Source organism: Musca autumnalis, unplaced genomic scaffold (assembly GCF_047663935.1).
Source record: "Musca autumnalis isolate F117 unplaced genomic scaffold, ASM4766393v1 scaffold_1, whole genome shotgun sequence".
NCBI lineage: Eukaryota > Metazoa > Arthropoda > Insecta > Diptera > Muscidae > Musca > Musca autumnalis.
The window spans coordinates 289,170,822-289,191,188 of record NW_027411644.1 but is presented as its reverse complement, the minus strand read 5'-3'; the positions used below and the strand labels follow the sequence as shown (position 1 = coordinate 289,191,188).

General features: G+C 34.5%; 2 protein-coding genes across 5 annotated transcripts in view; one reads left to right on the top strand and one right to left on the bottom strand.

The window, feature by feature from the left end:
- spg (dedicator of cytokinesis spg) overlaps positions 1-20,367 on the bottom strand; it is a 296,364-nt gene that overhangs the window by 85,408 nt on the left and 190,589 nt on the right. The gene's annotated exons all lie outside the window — the stretch shown is intronic.
- Positions 14,215-20,367, top strand: part of Inx3 (innexin 3) — a 35,860-nt gene continuing 29,707 nt past the window's right edge. The window contains exon 1 of the mRNA XM_073961603.1: positions 14,215-15,518. The gene's annotated coding sequence lies outside the window, so the exon portion shown is untranslated. The remainder of the gene's footprint in view (positions 15,519-20,367) is intronic.

Below are 20,367 nucleotides of genomic sequence, written 5' to 3'. Positions count from 1 at the left end.
CTAGATAACGTAAAACTATTATACACGTTATCTAGATAACGTAAAACTATTATATCTACGTTATCTAGATAACGTAAAAATATTATCCACGTTATCTATAACGTAAAAATATTATCCACGTTATCTATAACGTAAAAATATTATCCACGTTATCCAGATAACGCAATAATATTATGCACGTTATCTAGATAACGTAAAAATATTTTCCACGTTATCGCGTTATGCAGATAACGTAAAAATACTATCCACGTTATCTAGATAACGTAAAAATATTATCCACATTATATAGATAACATAAAACTATTATCCACGTTATCTAGATAACGTAAAAATATTTTCCACGTTATCTTGGTAATGTAAAATTATTATACACGTTATCTAGATAATGTAAAAATAGTATCCACGTTATCTGGATAATGTAAAAATATTATCCACATTATCGAGATAACGTAAGAATGTTATCCACGTTATCTAGATAACGTAAAATTATTATGCACGTTGTCTTGGTAATGTAAACATATTATCCACGTTATCTAGATAATGTAAAATATTATCCACGTTATTTGGATAATGCAAAAATATTATCCACGTTATCTAGGTAATGTTTAAATATTATCCACGTTATCTGGATAATGCACAATTATTATCTCCGTTATCTGGATAATGTAAAATTATTATCTAGACAACGTAATAATATTATCCACGTTATCTAGATAACGTAAAACTTTTATACACGTTATCTAGATAACGTTAAAATATTATCTACGTTATCTAGATAACGTAAAAATATTATCCACGTTATCCAGAAAACGCCATAATATTATGCACGTTATCTAGATAACGCAAAAATATTATCCACGTTATCTAGATAACGTAAAACTATTATCCACGATATCTATATAACGTAAAATATTATGCACGTTACCTAGACAACTTAAAAATATTATCTACATTATCTAGATAATATTTTTAAGTTATCTACATTATCCAGATAGCGTAAAAATATTTTCCACGTTATCTAGAAATGTAAAAATAGTATCCACATTATCTAGATAACGCAAAAATATAGTCCACGTTATCTAGATAACGTAAAAATATTATCCAGGTTATCGCGTTATCTAGATATGGTAAAATATTATCCACGTTATTTGGATAATGCAAAAATATTATCCACGTTATCTAGGTAATGTTTAAATATTATCCACGTTATCTGGATAATGCACAATTATTATCTCCGTTATCTGGATAATGTAAAATTATTATCTAGACAACGTAATAATATTATCCACGTTATCTAGATAACGTAAAACTTTTATACACGTTATCTAGATAACGTTAAAATATTATCTACGTTATCTAGATAACGTAAAAATATTATCCACGTTATCCAGAAAACGCCATAATATTATGCACGTTATATAGATAATGTAAAAATATTATCCACGATATCTAGATAACGTAAAAATATAATCCACGTCATCTAGATAACGCAAAAATACTATCCACGTTACCTAGACAACTTAAAAATATTATCTACATTATCTAGATAATATTTTTAAGTTATCTACATTATCCAGATAGCGTAAAAATATTTTCCACGTTTTCTAGAAATGTAAAAATAGTATCCACATTATCTAGATAACGCAAAAATATAGTCCACGTTATCTAGATAACGTAAAAATATTATCCAGGTTATCGCGTTATCTAGATATGGTAAAATACTATCCACGTTATCTAGATAACGTAAAAATATTATCCACGTTATCGCGTTATCTAGATATGGTAAAAATACTATCCACTTTATCTAGATAACGTAAAAATATTATCTACATTATATAGATAACATAAAAATATTATCCAAGTTATCTAGATAACGTAAAAATGTTATCCACGTTATCTTGGTAATGTAAAATTATAATCCACGTTATCTGGATAATGTAAAAATATTATCCACGTTATGTGGATAGTGTAAAAATATTATCCACGTTATCGAGATAACGTAAGAATGTTATCCACGTTATCTGGATAACGTAAAATTATTATGCACGTTATCTTGGTAATGTAAACATATTATCCATGTTATCTGAATAATGTAAAATATTATCCACGTTATTTGGATAATGCAACAATTTTATCCACGTCATCTAGTTAATGTTAAAATATTATCCACGTTATCTGGATAATGCACAATTATTATCTCCGTTATCTGGATAATGTAAAATTATTATCTAGACAACGTAATAATATTATCCACGTTATCTAGATAACGTAAAACTTTTATACACGTTATCTAGATAACGTAAAAATTTTATCCGCGCTATCTAGATAACGTTAAAATATTATCTACGTTATCTAGATAACGTAAAAATATTATCCACGTTATCCAGAAAACGCCATAATATTATGCACGTTATCTAGATAACGCAAAAATATTATCCACGTTATCTAGATAACGTAAAACTATTATCCACGATATCTAGACAACTTAAAAATATTATCTACATTATCTAGATAATATTTTTAAGTTATCTACATTATCCAGATAACGTAAAAATATTTTCCACGTTATCTAGAAATGTAATAATAGTATCCACGTTATCTAGAAATGTTAAAATAGTATCCACATTATCTAGATAACGCAAAAATATAGTCCACGTTATCTAGATAACGTAAAAATATTATCCAGGTTATCGCGTTATCTAGATATGGTAAAAATACTATCCACGTTATATAGATAACGTAAAAATATTATCCACATTATATAGATAACATAAAAATATTATCCAAGTTATCTAGATAACGTAAAAATATTATCCACTTTATCTTGGTAATGTAAAATTATAATCCACGTTATCTGGATAATGTAAAAATATTATCCACGTTATGTGGATAGTGTAAAAATATTATCCACGTTATCGAGATAACGTAAGAATGTTATCCACGTTATCTAGATAACGTAAAATTATTATGTACGTTATCTTGGTAATGTAAACATATTATCCAAGTTATCTGGATAATCTAAAAATAATATGTTTGTTATCCGAATATTGTAAAAATATTATCTTCGTTATCCGAATATTGTAAAAATATTATCCACATTATCTAGATAACGTAAAAATATTATACACGTTATCTAGATAACGTAAAATATTATCAACGTTATATAGAAAACGTATAAATATTATCCATGTTATGTTGTTATGTGGGTAACGTAAAAATATTATCCACTTATTGTGGTTAATGTAAAAATATTATCCACGTTACCTGGATATTGTAAAAATTATCCACGTTATCTAGATAATATAGAAATAGTCCACGTTATGTGGATAATGTAAAAATATTATCCACATTATCTAGATAACGTAAAATCATTATCCACGTTATCTAGATAATGTTAAACTATTATTCATGTTATCTGGATAATGTATAATTATTATCCATGTTATCTGGATAATGTAAAAAGCGTACAAATATTATCCACGTTATCTACATAACGTAAAAATATTATCCACTTTATCTAGATAACGTAAAAGTATTATCTACGTTATCTAGATAACGTAAAAATATTATCCACGTTATCTTGGACAATGTAAACACACTCTCTACGTTATCTGGGTAATGTACAATTATTATCTACGTTATCTGGATATTGGAAAATATTATCCAAGTTATTTTGATAATGTTAACATGTTATCCACGTTATCTGGATAATGTAACAATATTATCGACTTTTTGTGGATAATGTAAAAATATTATCCACGTTATCTAGATAACCTAAAAATATATTGAATATTATAAAAATATCATCCACTTTATCTAGAAAACGTAAAAATAATATCCACGTTATCTAGATAACGTAAAAATATTATCCACGTTATCTACAAAACGTAAAAATATTATACTTGTTATCTAGATAACGTAAAAATACTATCCACGTTATCTAGATAACGTAAAAATATTATCCACGTTATTTTGGACAATGTAAAAATATTCTCTACGTTATCTGGGTAATGTAAAAATATTATCTACGTTATCTGGATATTGGAAAATATTATCCAAGTTATTTGGATAATGTTAACATATTATCCCCGTTATCTGGATAATGTAAAAATATTATCCACGTTATCTAGATAACGTAAAAATATATTGAATATTATAAAAATATTATCCACTTTATCTAGATAACGTAAAAAAATAATATCCACGTTATCTAGATAACGTAAAAATATTATCCACGTCATCTAGATAACGTAAAATATAACCCACGTTATCTGGACAACGTAAAAATATCATCCACGTTATCTACAAAACGTAAAAATATTATACACGTTATCTTGGTAATGTAAAATTATTATCCACGTTATCTAGATAACGTAAAAATATAATCCACGTTATCTAGATATTGTGGAAACATTTTGCATGAAAATAAAATGTGGTGGTAACCCTAATGTCGTCTAGCGACAAATCTGCCATTATGGGATGATGCCGCTGTAGCTAAATTTGATTATTCATTCCTTCGCACCGTTCAACAACCAACCGACCAGAGTTTGCAGAGCGCATAAAAATGTTAACTAACAACACACGACAATTCCCGACAAAATGCAAATATACGTGTTTTAGATCAATCATCGTTGCTAAATGATCCTCACTCAAAAGGGAGAAGACCAAGAAGAAGAAGAAAACGAACGAACTGTTCTGACGGTGCGAATGAACCACAGTTTTTGTTTTTTTTTTTGGGTTTGGTTCTGTTAGTTACCACCACAACAACTTCAGCAAGAAATCTCCTCTATACAATCAGTTTGCATTTAATGTGGTTGGCCAATTTTAATAGCCATTGGTATGGCTCAATGTAGGGACCAATTTGCCTAAAGTCCTAACCAAAGAAGGAAGATGAGACAAAATTGCAGACATTTTTTGGGGTAGTAGTGGTAGGCTGTTGTAGTGAGCTATTCCAAAACATTACTTTAGTTATTCGAAATTAAACAGAATTTCTTTCAAATTTCTGCGACGCAATGAAAATTGTCTATTGTAGATTTGGGCTAACTTCAGATATGTGGACATGAGTACAGGGATGGGACCAATTTGCATAGAGTCTAAACTAAAGAGGACGAGACATAATTGCGAAATTATCTTTGGGTAATAATGATAGCCAGAGGGGCTGATAGTAGATTTTCTTTCAGAACTGAATTGGCCGAAATGTTTCTAATTTTCTTTGAATCTCTTATATTCCAGATTTCCTGCAAAATTCCATGGGTTGGTAGACCATGCCCAATAAATAGATCCCAAACAAGATCAGCTGATCACCATTCAATACAATCAAGCTGCCAAAAGTCATTATTATCAAGGAAAGGAACAAACAAATAAACACGAAAGTTTGATGACTAAGAACAGCTGTTTTCAAACATAATTACTGCCCCATGGGCTAGATTTTCTGATACCAGCTATTTGCCAAAATGCCAATTCCATGACTCATGCCATAAAGGCCCAATAATCCACTGTAGGGCAACCGAGAAAAGCCCAAATCAAAACGAACGGCAGCAGCAGCATGACTAAGCCATCTAAAAGGGAATGGCGGACAACAAATAAAATAACCAGCAGCAACAACAGCAACCTAAAACGCATCTTCAGTAATGAGAACCAGGTAGCAACAGGTTCCGTATTAATCATTTATTAAATAAATTGGTTTCCAACAGCAAAAAAAGGAGATCGTATAACAGATTTTTTTCTTCGTTGCGAAACTACTGCTGTTGCTGATCGTCGTCCAGTCATTCTTCTTGTATGATTCCCAGCTTTATGGACTGGGAATCATAAGCATAGACTAATAAATTCATAGACAAAGAGAGTTGTAGTGTGCTTCTTTTTTGTAGGTGTCGCCGGTATGCACAGTACCTGATCTTTTCACACAATGTTTTGGGGTAAATTACAATATTTTGTTGAATTTGTTTACATGGGGATGTAGATCTGGCCAAAGATTATCCATATTTTGTCTTTTATCAGAATAAATAGTTTAAAATCTATAGTAACTTTAATAAAACTACTAACACCTACTAACGCCATCTACCAATTTTCGAAAATTTCGAAGATAAATGCTGAGAGCAAATAAATGTCTATAAATTTATTAGTCTATGTCATAAGTTGGTATGTACTCTTATTTCGAAATCACACACATGAAAAAGAAGTAAAAATCTCAGAGTTATGAAAACAAAATCATAGACTAATAAATTTATAGACATTTATTTGCTCTCAGCATTTATCTTCGAAATTTTCGAAAATTGGTAGATGGCGTTAGTAGGTGTTAGTAGTTTTATTAAAGTTACTATAGATTTTAAACTATTTATTCTGATAAAAGACAAAATATGGATAATCTTTGGCCAGATCTACATCCCCATGTAAACAAATTCAACAAAATATTGTAATTTACCCCAAAACATTGTGTGAAAAGATCAGGTACTGTGCATACCGGCGACACCTACAAAAAAGAAGCACACTACAACTCTCTTTGTCTATGAATTTATTAGTCTATGACAAAATGAAGTTTATCTTTCGAAAATAAACAATAGTTCAATATCAATTTGGGAGATACATGTTTTTTTGGGTTTTGAAATGAGAGTGTTATACAAATTTCAATTACTGAAGAGCGTATTGAAAAATATACATAAATCTCACGAAAAAATAAATGCAACAAAATGGCAATGTTGCCATACTAATTGTATATTACAAAATTGTGATATATGTATATTTTTGGACGAAAAATGAAAAAACGGTGGAACGTAGTGCAATTAAATATTAACACACTTAAAGCCACTGGTCGTTTAAACGCCACAAAAAATGGTTGCAAAAATTGACGTAAAACTCAAGTATTTTAGAATATTTTTATGGGGTTTTTGTATATATATATGTATATATAAAATTCTACTATCACGATGTTCGTAACTGAACTTTTCCGAAACGGCTGGGCCGAATATGATCAAATTTTGTGTGTAGGGTCGTTTGGTGTGAGAATAGGTTTTTACCTACCTTTTGGGCAGGGGCCCCCGCACATCATAACGCGAAATCTTAGAGACTATTAAACGTATTGGTATATAATTCAATGGTAAATGTGGCCTGTATCACTATTGGCTGTTTTGCAAGTAGAAATCCTCGATCGCATCCGGTTTTTGAAAATTTATTAATTACAAATAAGAGCCCTAGATTTAGTAAATGGAACTACAACAAGAACGGCTTAAAGTTCGGCCGGGCCGAACTTGTTATACCCTCCACCAGGAGTGGTATTAAAGTAAAATGGAACAATTAGTTTCCTTTCGTTTATGAAAAAGATTTAATACCAAATTTCAACAATTTCGGTAAAACAATATCGCCAACCTTCAAAATACGGAAATTCGGGAAGTACCGTTCTATGGGGGCTATATCAAAACGTCGATCTATACCGACAAATTTCTGGCGTAAAGTTTTTAGACTCAAACAAGACTAAATACCAAATTTACGATACTTCAGTAGGATAATGTGGTTAAAATCTAAAAAATACCGTAAATCACGAGGTACGCTTCTATGGGGGATATAGGAAGAAGTGCACCTATACTGATAATTCTTTTCTGGAACATTTTATAACCCCATGAAAGACTAAATAACAAATTTCAGTCATTTCGGTGGGATATTAACGTCACATCCATTACAATTATGAACATCGGCAGGTATCGTTAAATTCAGTCGGAAAGGGTTTTACTTCCAACGTAGAGTAAATACCAAATCTCAGCCATTTCTGTTTGTGGTTGTGGCCACAACCCTCAAAAAAAAGGAAAATCGGGAGGTACCGTTCTATGGGGGCTATATGAAGGCGTGGACCTGTACCGACAAATTTCATATGGAAAGTTTTATAACTCAAATGAGGACTAAATACCAAAAGTCAGCAATATCGGAGAAATATTGAGGCTACAACATTCAAAATACCGGAAATCGGGAGGTACTGTTCTTTGGGGGCTATATGAAGGCGTGGACCCATACCAACAAAATTCTGGGGGAAAATTTTATATTCCCAACGAAGGCTAAGTACCAAATTTCAACCATTTCGGTGTGATAACGAAGCTAAAACCTTCAAAATACCGAAAATCGGGTGGTACCGTTCTATGGCGGCTATATGAAGGCGTGGACCTGTACCGACAAATTTCTGTGGGAAAGTTTTATTACCCGAGCGAAGACTAAATACCTCATTTCAGTCACATTGCCGAAAATCGTGAGGTACCGTTCTATGGCGGCTATATGAAGGCGTGGACCTGTACCGACAAATTTCTGGGGGAAAGTTTCGCACCCCCAACGAAGAATAAATACCAAATTTCAGGCATTTCGGAGTAATATTTAGACCACAACCTTCAAAATACCGAAAATCGGGAGGTACCGTACTATGGGGGCTATATGAAGGCGTGGACCCATACCAACAAAATTCTGGGGGAAAGTTTTATACCACCTACGAACACTTAATACCAAATTTCAGCCATTTCGGTGTGATAATGAAGCTAAAACCGTCAAAATACCGAAAATCGGGTGGTACCGTTCTATGGGGTCTATATGAAAACGTGGACCGATGTAGCCCATTTGCAATACTAAACATCCTATACCAAATTTCAAAGCTCTATCTTAAAAACTGCGAGCTGTATCTTGATTTCAACAGACGGACTGACGGACATGGTTATATCGACATAGAAATTTACCCTGATCAAGAATATATAAACTTAATAGGGTCTTCGATGAATATTTCGATGTGTTACAAACGGAATGACAAATGTAATTATACGCTCCATATTATAGTGTAGGGATAAAAACACTGTGAACATAGATTACATTGCTTAGAATACTCGATAAGGACCATATTTTTGAATACTGTAAAGTCCCGATAATTCCAACTATAATTTAAAAATCTTTCTTAATATCTTTGTCATTCGGTTTGTAACACATCGAAATATTGGTTTGAGATCCTACAAATTATGTATATTCTTGATAAGCATAAAATTCTAAGTCGATATAACCATGTCCGTTCGTTGAAATCAAGATATACTTGCAATATATAGGATAGATAGAGCTTTATAATTTCGCTCAGAAGTTTAAAGTACGGTTACATTAGAGGTTTTTGCCGGGTTAACCCACTTCAAGAAGATTTTTTGACGTTTGCGCTATGGAATTGACACTTGAAACCGAAACCCACTGGGCTAATACGGTTAAGTGTAACCGGGGTATTTATTACATTAATCTTATGATATTTGGTATTGGAAACGGTTCACGTTTTCATATAGCCTCCATAGAAAGGTATCTCTCGATTTCCCATATTTTTATGGTCTTAACCTCATTATTCCGAAATATCTGAAATTTGGTAATAAGTATAAATATTAAACTTTTCTCCAGAAAGTTGTCAGTGGAGGTCCATGTTTTGATAGGAATGGTACGTCAAGATTTTTTCAATTTTAAAGTTTTTAGATACATTAGGTCTGTACGATAACCCAAGAATTTGTAAAAAATTTTACTGAATGTATTGTTCGATAACAAAATTATCCAGAAAAAGAGAGCGAGTTTGGAGAGTTTTGTGACTGAGAACTTGCAAATTTTTTCCTGGGAAAATTTGTATGTTCGGCCAGCTGTTAACATTTTTGATCAAGAAAATTTCACATTTTTATAGATTTTAATTAAGTAAAATGCAATTTTAAAATTTGTGTTTTTGTTCCATTTGGTTTAAAATATCAAAAGAAACAAAAACAATTTTCATATATTTTCAGAAACAGCTGACTTTCTTGCAAGTTTTTGCAAAATGTTGTTCGATAACCTTCTGTAATTTGTCTAGCTTGAGAGAGTAAAATTCACTGAGAGAAGTTGCTGGGACTTGCTGAGTAATTATTGCTGGGAAAGTTATCGTACAGACTTATTATCTAATCCAAATGAACGAAATATTGTATTTAGTCTCCGTTGGAGGTATAAAACATTCTTGCAGGTAATTGTAGTTATATGTCCATGTTTTCATATAGCTCTCATAAAAAGATACCTCTTGCCCCCCATCATTTCGGTGTTTTGAAGGTTTTAGATACATTATTCAACACAATGGGTGAAATATTGTATTTGTTCGTTGCGAAGGCGCAAAACATTTCTTCAGGGAATTTTCGGTGTAGGTCACCGCTTTGATGTAGCCTCCATAGAGCGATACCAATCGATTTTGGGTATTTTGAAAGGTATCGAACCGATATGGCTTAAGTTTGGTATATAGCCTTCGCTAGGGAGAATTCGATACAGAGAATTGTTCGTATAACAGTACCTTTCGCTTTCAGGTATTTCGTTGGTGGGTGGGTACAAAAGTTCAATTGGGAAAATTTTAAATATATGGCTATATTTTGGCAGGGACACCTTACAACGACACCGCCTTATGTGAGTGATAGTACGTTTATATCGACACCTCCAAATAATAGTATACATACATACATATGTTCCCACAACATCCCCGAAGGGACAAGGGAGACTTCTCTCATATCAATGAGTGCACGCCGATTCATATTGGCTCAATGATATGGGACCTACTTTTTATCGCCGAGTCCGAACGGCGTGTCTTACGACACCACTTGTAGAGAAGTTTTTCAAGGCTGAAATACTCAGGAAATGTCGCCAGCATTTCTGAGGGGGAATTTTGCCACCGTTGTAAATTTGATGTTGCTTGGCCTGGGATCCGAACCGCAGACCTTCTGAGTGCAAGGCGGACGTGCTAACCATTGCACCACGGTGCCCCCCCCCCCCCCCAACTAATAGTATGCTAAGTCTAAAAAGTGAGTTTTGCAGGAGAAGCTCTCAAAGTTTGGAAATTTGTTTGAACTTCAGTACTATGCTAAGTCAATATTTGTTTATAACTTCTGTTCGGATTGACCGATCAATACCAAAATTAGACAGAATTTAAGTTAAAGGACGTTCGACACCTCCAAATAATAGTTTGCTAATTCGTAAAAGCGAGTTTTGCAGGACATGCTCTAAAAGTTTGGAAATTTCTTTGACCTTCAGTACTATGCTAAGTAAATATTTGTTTATAACTTCTGTTCGAATTGTCCGATCATTACCAAAATTTGACAGAATTTAAGTTAATAGACGTTAAATATAAATAAATGTAAAGAACTTGAAAACATGTTAAGTCGACTTAGCATACTATTGTTTGGAGGCGTCGAAATGCAAATGTGTTTTTTTTTTTAGTTTGTGCGTGTACCTACAAGGTATTTTCCGACATAGATTTTCTTGGAACTTGTTGGAAGAGTTTTTACGATGTGCAAAGTTGAAGAGTACTAACTAGCAGAATGTGGTCAATATCGATATCCGTTCCGCTTCTCGTTTTCACATCCATCAGTGAACCCAGTAACATTTTGCTAATGAGAATATGATGGATTTGATTTCGAGTTTGAAAATCTGTCGCCTTATCTATCACCGTTATCGTTTTTTATGACTCCAAGGCCTTGCGTGCCCCTAACTGAGGTTGAATTGCTGCTATTGGAACCCACATTAGCACTAATATCACCGATAATCAGCTTGATCTCTCCCTTTGGCAGAGAGCTTATAACTGAGTCAAGTTGAGAGTAATATAAATCTTTTGAATCTTCATCATCGGGCTCTGCACTGTACGATAGATATGTTGCGTACTTTGAGATAAGCCTTGCCATGTTGATACAATCGGATATAGCTCTATATCCTAGGAGCTATTTATGTTGTTGGTGATAATTATATACCAACCCAAATTATTCTGCTGGTAGAGGAAAAAATGAAGCTATATCCAGTTTTGTGTGGTATTGTTCCGCATTTCGGCCAACGCACTTCGCTTAGGTCAAGGACGTCTATACGATAATTTAACATTTCGTTCTGGACTTGGTTGAGTCTCGGTGTTTCAGAGAAAGTTCTTACATTCCATGTTCGAATCATTAACGGGTTTTATATCTATAGGTCGTCATCGAAGGGTTATCATTTCTTATATTGCTTGTTGATGTTTCTATAATCGGGTTGTTTCAAGATGGGTGAGTGATTGGGCCATCGCATCTTCACCTAATGATGGGTCTGCCAGCAACACTCTAGGTAAGGGTTTGTTGATAGTAGATCTTCTGAAGAGGGTGCCACCGCGGTGCAATGGTATGCACACCCGCCTTGCACGCTGAAGGTAGTGGGTTCGATTCCCCGGCCAGTCAACATCAAAAATTTTCAACGGTGGCAAAATACCCCTCAGTAATGTGGGCGACATTTCCTGAGTATTTCAGCCATGTAAAAATTCTCTACAAAGTGGTGTCTTAAGACACGCCGTTCGGACTCGGCGATAAACAGTAGGTACCATATCATTGAGCTAATATGAATCGGGGTGCACTCATTGATATGAGTGATGTTTCCCTTGTCCCGTATGGGATGTTTGTGGTACAATTATATAGATCTTCTGAACATCTTTTGGCGTTGGTCATAGCATTGGTTCCTCCGCTGATATCCGTACTACTTGATCCCATCAAGGAACTAGTCGAGAAAAGACTGATTCCCGAAAACAAGGAGAGGACCGATATAGGCCATATCTGAACCTAATCTATGTCTCGAAGAAATATTACGTTGTGCAAAGTTGGACTAAATCATTTATAGTGAGCACAATGTTAGCGAAAATTTTCGGACTTTTCTGGGTGAGGTACCCCAAGGAGTGGACTGATATGGACCATTTTAGAACTTGCTGTTAAGTTGGACAAAATGTTACGAGTTGCAAAGTTTGGTCTAAATCGGTGATTCGTTCAGGAGTTATCGTGTTCACTATCCAGACAGAGAGGACTAAATCGATATTGGCTGATCACGGTTCTCTTGAAGCAAATTTAAATTGAAGGTGCTTGCACTCGGGAAGTTTTTGTTCATAGATGAGGAAAAAAAAAACGCCGGAGCGATTTTTAAATAAATCGCGATTCAAGTTGACATTTTTAGGGTTTGTTTAGGTTTTTGCGATTTTGCTTGGAAACCGCAAATCCTATCAAAATGGAACTAAAGAAAATGTTGTAGCTATCAAAATTATCTACAAGATTGTCCCTTATGATGTTTTCGAAGGTTTTACCATTTTTGAGATATAGAAGTTCTAATTGGGACAATTCAAATTCAATTCAATTTTGTATAGTCTGCTTATAAAACAACGTCATGACTGCAATTTCCCAACATAAATTTATTTATCTACAAAAATGGTACAACCTAGAAAAATTACATAAGCCAGTCGTGTAGGGAACTTTCACAGCTATAAGATTTCCTCAGGTCCCATATCGATAGGACATGCCGCATTGAAGCAAAATCGCGAAACCCTAACAAAAACCTAAAAATGTAAATCTTTATCTCAAAAATGGTACAACCTGGGAACAAATCATAAACACCAATCCTCTAGAGAATTTTCACAGCTACAACATTTTCTTTAGCTCTATTTCGACAGGACTTGCGGTTTCCAAGCAAAATCGCGAAACCCTAAAATAAACCTAAAAATGTGAATTTTGACCGCGATTTATTTAAAAATCCATACAACGATTTTTCATGTTTTTGGATTTTTCTCATCTATCAATACTGCTGTTTCAGAATTGACAAAACCGTCCCCTGTGTAAGCGTTTTTCATTAAAAGTTAGTTAAGGCGCACCCTTCATGACATTGTTTTATAAGGGGGCTATACAGTCAGTGCATTGTCCCAATTTGAACTTCTATATCTCAAAAATTGTAGAACCTACGAAAATATCATAAAGGTAAATCTTGTGGAGAATTTTGATAGCTACAACATTGTCTTTAGTTCCGTTTTGATAGGACTTGCGGTTTCCAAGCAAAATCGCAAAAACGTAAACAACCCCTACAAATTTCAACTTGAATCGCGATTTATTTAAAAAGCGCTCCGGCGATTTTTTTGTTTTTTTGATTTTTCTCATCTATGAACATTGTAGTTTCAGAATCTGATCGGATTTCATGCAAACATCTTTGGGATCTAAAACCATTATTTCGGTGAGCCACATTTTTGATCGCATCAAAGGGTAATACATCTCCTTAGCCTAAGGCTTGGCTTATGGTATAACAATTCTTGTCTTTTCCTCTTTATCATGTCCTATTAAATTTTTGAAAAGGTACAAAAAATGCCCAAAGATTCAATTGTTACATATGGTAACCCTTTCTAGCAACAATAGGGTTGTGTATATTTTTTTTAAAATTCTACCTAAGCTGCAGTTCGGCATTAGTACGAGAACAAACACAAACTGAGATTTATAATTTTCTGTTATGAAAGAGGGACAGAGAGTGTGAGCGAGTGCATTTATCAAATTTAAGAGAATGTTTTTAAAAGAGAACTGAAGTTATTACATGTGTTGTGTTCGAAAAAAACCCAAACTTCTTCCGAAACAAGATTTAGCTAAACAACCCAACCGCCGATTCTGACAACTACAGTAGGCAACTAAAGTTTGAGGGAATTTTGTGTATGGCAGTTTTAGTTGAAACGGCGAGAAGATCGGTGGTACATTGAAGTTGGTCCACGCTTAGAACGACGGATTGTTTTGTAGTGTGAATGTGTTATGGGATAGAGAAGAGATTTTGATTTATTTTTTGTTTTATTATTTTGTGAATGGTCTTCTGTTGTGTAAATTTTGTGATTTTTTGGAAAGAAGAAGACGAAGAGAAAAAGAAATAAAAATTGTAAATTAAAGTGCAAAAACCAAATCCCTTTGGGAAAATACAAACACAAAACGCAGCTGCCATATGCAAAATGCAAAGGGGAATTACAACAACGGAGCAACAACAAAAATCGTGATATTGAAAAAATAAACGAAACGAAATAAAACTGAAGTGTGGATTTTTGCATTGCAAAGTAGGTACCACCAGAAGGACGGACAGAAGAACACGGTTGCAGCAGTGGCAAAAAAGCAACAATAAAATTTGTAGAGTCTTGTTGCCATCATTGTTGGTGTTGTTGTTATTCTTGTTACCAGTGTAATCAACAACCACCGGAGTTAAAGACAACAAAAAAAGAGGACCTTTACCACCACCAACCATCATCGTCATCAGCACCGGCCAAAGCAGGCAGCAGTTTTTGTAAGACAGGCAGCAGTATTGCCATCTCCTGACATTACCTACTACCTACCAATCTACCAGACGAACCAACCTACGTACAGCCAGAAAAACACCAGCAGCCGTTTAAGTAGCATCAGACATTTGCAACAGTCAGTAGTTAGACGCGACGTCAGAAAATTTATTTGTGTTTTCTCCATTTGGTTCCGTTTCGCGTATATTCAGTGCTGCTGTTTTATTATTTGTTTTTGTGTTTTGTTTGGTTCAAAAGTGCAACGGTGCATGAAAAAAGTGCATACTGTTTTTTTTTTCGGTGGAAAGCAAAATCACTTTTTTCTGTGTTTCGAAAGAAGAAAAAAAATTGAAATTAATTTTACTAAATTGAAGTAGACCGCGTGACAATGATGAAAAAGCAAATTCAGCACAAATGACACAAATTAATTTTTAATTTTTGCAATAAACAAAAGAAATTTAACAAGGTGAGCATAATTAAAAAAAAAAACAAAAACAAAAATTAATAATAATAATTATAATAACAATAAAATTAAATAAATGCTGAATTTGTAAACTAAAATACATTTAAAACAAAATATCACTCGATCTATGGCTGAAAAACAAAACAGAAAAAACACTGAAATTGTTAAAAAATTCGGAGGTCATTGAAAATCTTGACTTCTATCCCTTATTGGGAACAACTCTATGGGTGTTATTCTGAATGAAAACTTCCCGTGCGTTTCCTCACTCTCTCCATTAAGTTGAAACGGCAGAATGACTTAACTCACGGGGAGTTTTCATTCAGAAAAACCCTCTATGAAAAACTGGAATTTTCCATTTTATACCAATTCCCAAATTATAAAATTTTTGTTGCGGAAATGTATACTACCCGAGATATAGGCCTCGAAAGTTCCATAAATGCCTCCACTTATAAATTTTGGACTGTTCATTTAAATTGGAATAAATCCAACGAAACGTTGAGCAAAAAAAAAAAAAAAAATTATAATTAATAACCCCAGCCTATGGCATAAAGAAAAGATCTGAGCCCAACTTTTTGAGTTGCAATATAAAACAATCGATCTATGATACAGAATTTATGCTGTTTTTTGAGTTTGCTTCTTGACAAAAACCTTCATGTAAAATGTATTTAAATTTATTCCTGAAAAATACCCTGAAGATGTCAAGAAATATTGACGAAACGTTGGGAACAATGACCGTATAAGGGGCGATAAAACATCCCCATTCTCACAGTGGACATTCTGTTGCACATCTGTATGGAGGCTATAAAAAGCAATCCCGCGTTACCAGATTCGGATGCGGCAGCCCAATCAGCAAAACATTTAAAAATGCAACCATTACCGAAACCACATAGCCGAATGATCCTTGTACTTATTTACTTCGGTGGTCCTAGATCAATGCCGTTCTTTGGTATTGTTGAATTTACGAAGTTTCTCGGCTATTCACACACACATGACCCGAACGCATCGAAAGAGCACACAAAAGGGAGCACATGTTTTGATTTGTTTTTGTTTTGCAGGCTGCGTGCGTACAACCTTACTAACACACTGTCAAAAGTTGCCAATATTCAGAATTTTGTGTTCTCTCTTTGTGGTCGGCAGTGCCCTAGATCAGAACATTTGCCATCTAAGCCGTACTAAACATATGTATATTTCCACTCTTCTCTCTTTGTTGCTTTGCCAATTTTGAATACAATGATTTTTGATCTCGCCTTTCCGTAGTTATACGCCTTGTCAGTGGGTCCACCGTCGCACATTCTCATGACATGGACTCGTCATGGTTGTATCTCGATACGTTTAATTATACTGATATCTTTGTATAGCCAACGAACTGCATTGGCTTCGATATTCAGGACTATTCTCTCAAACGCTCCAAGTACTTACATACTACGACGGGATGAGGCTTTATTTTTAAGCCTCTTAGTGAGCCCAAGGTGGTATCTGTTGGTCAATATTACTCTTCTTATTTCGCAACTGATGTTGTTTGTTGGATTTATGGCTGTGCCGAGGTATAAACCTAGATCCAATTAGGGCAACGCTAATATTTTTATCATTGTAGATAATTTCTCTAACTTTACTGATATCGTTGTATAGCCGACGAGCTGTATCGGCATCGATATTCAGAACTCAAAGTACTTACTATCTCCTCTGCTTGCGCGAGAAACCGTACTTCGGAACCAGACATTAGCACGGCTAGTATCAATGTTTTGCATCATCTACAGACACGTAACATCATATAACCTGATCCATAACACACAACATATCACACTTCTACTTCACATCATCACCATCTACATTCACACTTCACCATATAGCCGCATCTATAATCACTTCATCAATAGCCGACTTATACATCATCACATAGAACACATACACTTCAATAGTCAGGATGATTACAATGGACCTCAAGGTCTCCGAGTGGAGTGGCTGCCAGCACGGCAGCTACGCATCCTAAACCTAACCTAACCTATCAATGTTTTGCAAAGTGACACTTTAGTTTGCATCTGTTGGCCTCAAAATTGTAAATACTCACTTCCATAGCTGCCCTGAGTTCTGGATACGCATTGCGCGCGTCAATGCTATCAGCTGAGTCTTATCGCCGTTAAGTGTTAATCCCACTTTTGCAGATTTTCTTTCAACATTTTTAAAAGTATCAGATTACTTCGTTTTGATATTGACCCATGATCTCAATGTCGCACCTTTTCCAGCAGAACATTGAAAAGATCTCACAAAAGACTGTCTTCTCTTCTGAAAAGATGTTCGAAGATTCTCTTTCCTATTTTAACGGCAGTCTAATGAGCTTTGCGAGAATACCAAATTCAGCAATGGATTTAGAAGATGAAAAGTGTCGATATACATCTCTTGGGTCTATAGCAGGATTTTACGCAAGATAAACATGTGTCAATGGTGAATCTGCAAAGTCTAAAGCCACACTGATGTGACCCAAATATTTCATTGGTCATAAGCTTTAGTCGTTCACACAATAGTTTCATCATACAAAGTCGAATGAGCTTTGCGGAAATGTCATATTCAGACATGACTTTAAAAGATGGAAAGAGTCGATCTACCTTTCTTGGGTCTATTCCAGGATTTTCCGCAAGATAAATAACTGGACAATTATGAATTTGCCACGTCTAAAGCAGCACTAAAATTACCCAATTGTTTCATTGGCCTTAGGCTTCAGTTGCCCACACAATATACCGGTAGTAAGGAGCAGATACTTATTCTTTGGATATCTGTTGTGCTTACAAATTATCTATGTTGCATATGTTCCTACCTTATGCTTTGCTACGTTTAATCGGGTACGTACTTTGCTACAACAAGGTAGTTATCCGAATTGGATCAATCGTAAATTCTATGTGCCCTGCATGTCAAAAATACCGGAAAGCTAATCCGTGATATCAAAAGACCCTTTCAAAAATTATATATCGATTTTCTGGAGGATTATCCCCCAGATTCAAAAATTTTTGTCAAATTAGATCGATTTTCTAAATTTACATTTCTGAATGCCATGAAGTCACAGCAGCGAACGTGATAAGGTTTCTCATAGAAGTAGTTTTTCACAAGTTTGGGTTTCCCGAAATCATTAACAGTATAACATGGTCAAATCCTTCCAAGATGATAAGTACGTACAAAATTAGGCGTGTGAATCAATCGATAATCACAGCGATTATGAACATATTAATAAGTGTACAAAATGCCAGGAAGCTAAATCATGTAATCAAAATTTAATGCCTTAGATGGGGAAAGAAGTTAAAACTGAAAGATCATTTCAAAAATTATATATCGATTTTCGGGGAAAGTAGCCCAGATCGAAAAAGGGAAACGCTTAGTAGATCAATGCGCTAACTTTACCTTTCTAAATGTCATAAATCGAAAGCTGTGAACGTGATAAGGTGGTTCATAAAAGAAGTTTTCCACAAGTTCGGGTTTCCCGAAATCACTCACAGTGCTAACGAGGACAATTTTTATGGAAATCATTCAGAGAGATGAAAAGCACGAAAAAAAGTCATACGAAAACTGCAGTTTTTTGCCACAATCCAACGCCTCTAAGCTTGCGAATCAATCGGTAATCAACGCCATTAGGACTTATTTGGAGGAGACGAAAGGGGCTGATACTGTTTCCTTACTGAGATCGAACGCGCCCTACGCAATTCTGTGCACTCGGCAACAGGAATAACTGTTTTTTTTCCTTTATTCGGATTTCATATGTTCTTAAGCGGACATTATTACAAACTGACATGGAAACTTATGTCAATGACCGATCACAAGGTGAGAGGGTAGTGTAGAGGCCAGAAAAATTAGTGCAAATAAAAGAAAATCTGCACAATGTTTATGAAAAGAGTTCAGAGAGGTATATAAACGATCCAATGATGAAATTGGAAACCAGATGTTCAAGTGCGTCATCTTTAGGTGTTGTTGGGACAACTTTCCCAATATATGCACTTTGTAAGTACATCTGTCATTGCGTAAATTCCACTTTCTCTACAAAGATTTCGAATATTCTAGGAGCAGATTATGGTCCTTAAAATTTAATAAGGCTTTGTTCCTTTTTCCATCGTTTTACACTGCACCCCGGTTATTTACCTCTCTGCTTAACTGCCTTTCCCGTTTAATTGCCTCACAATCTGAATCCCCAAAGTTTTTTCATATAAATGAGTTCAAACTCTCCCGCTTAACTACTTTTCTATAAGTACCCAATTCGGATATTTGCCCGTCAAATATTTCCCCAAAAAGAACATTTAACAATGTTTTTCTCGGTTTATTACCCCCACTGGTGTATTTATGAGAAAATTAATTTCGACGACTACGTGAATTGTGATGAAGATGTCCAGTGTTATGTTATGGTGTTATGCTCACCGATGACTAAATTTCTTATTGATTCAATAATATAACTTATATATTTTTAGACTTATTTACTATAGACCATTTTGTTTTTTGGTGATTATGTTCTAATTGTTGTTATTTTTTTGTAAGGCTGAGATGAGATTTTTGTAACTACCCACATGAGGTAGTTATGCAGGATTTTCGTAACTGCCTTTCCCGCATAACTGCCTCATTTTTTTGGAATTTTATGAAAGGTAGTTAACCGGGGTGAAGTGTATTACTAAAAGTTTTATTTATGGGGATAAGTTACTAAACCGAAACTTAACCCAAGTTTTAAGTGGAGTTAAAGACAGCTCTCCAGGTGACGGGGATGTCATTGACCACTTGAGATTAAAGAGGTTCTAAGATAAGCCCAGGACTTTGCCATGTTAATGCCGGGCAGGACCGTTCCAGGGTTTCTTTCGTCCTCTACGATCATCTGATAAGCAGC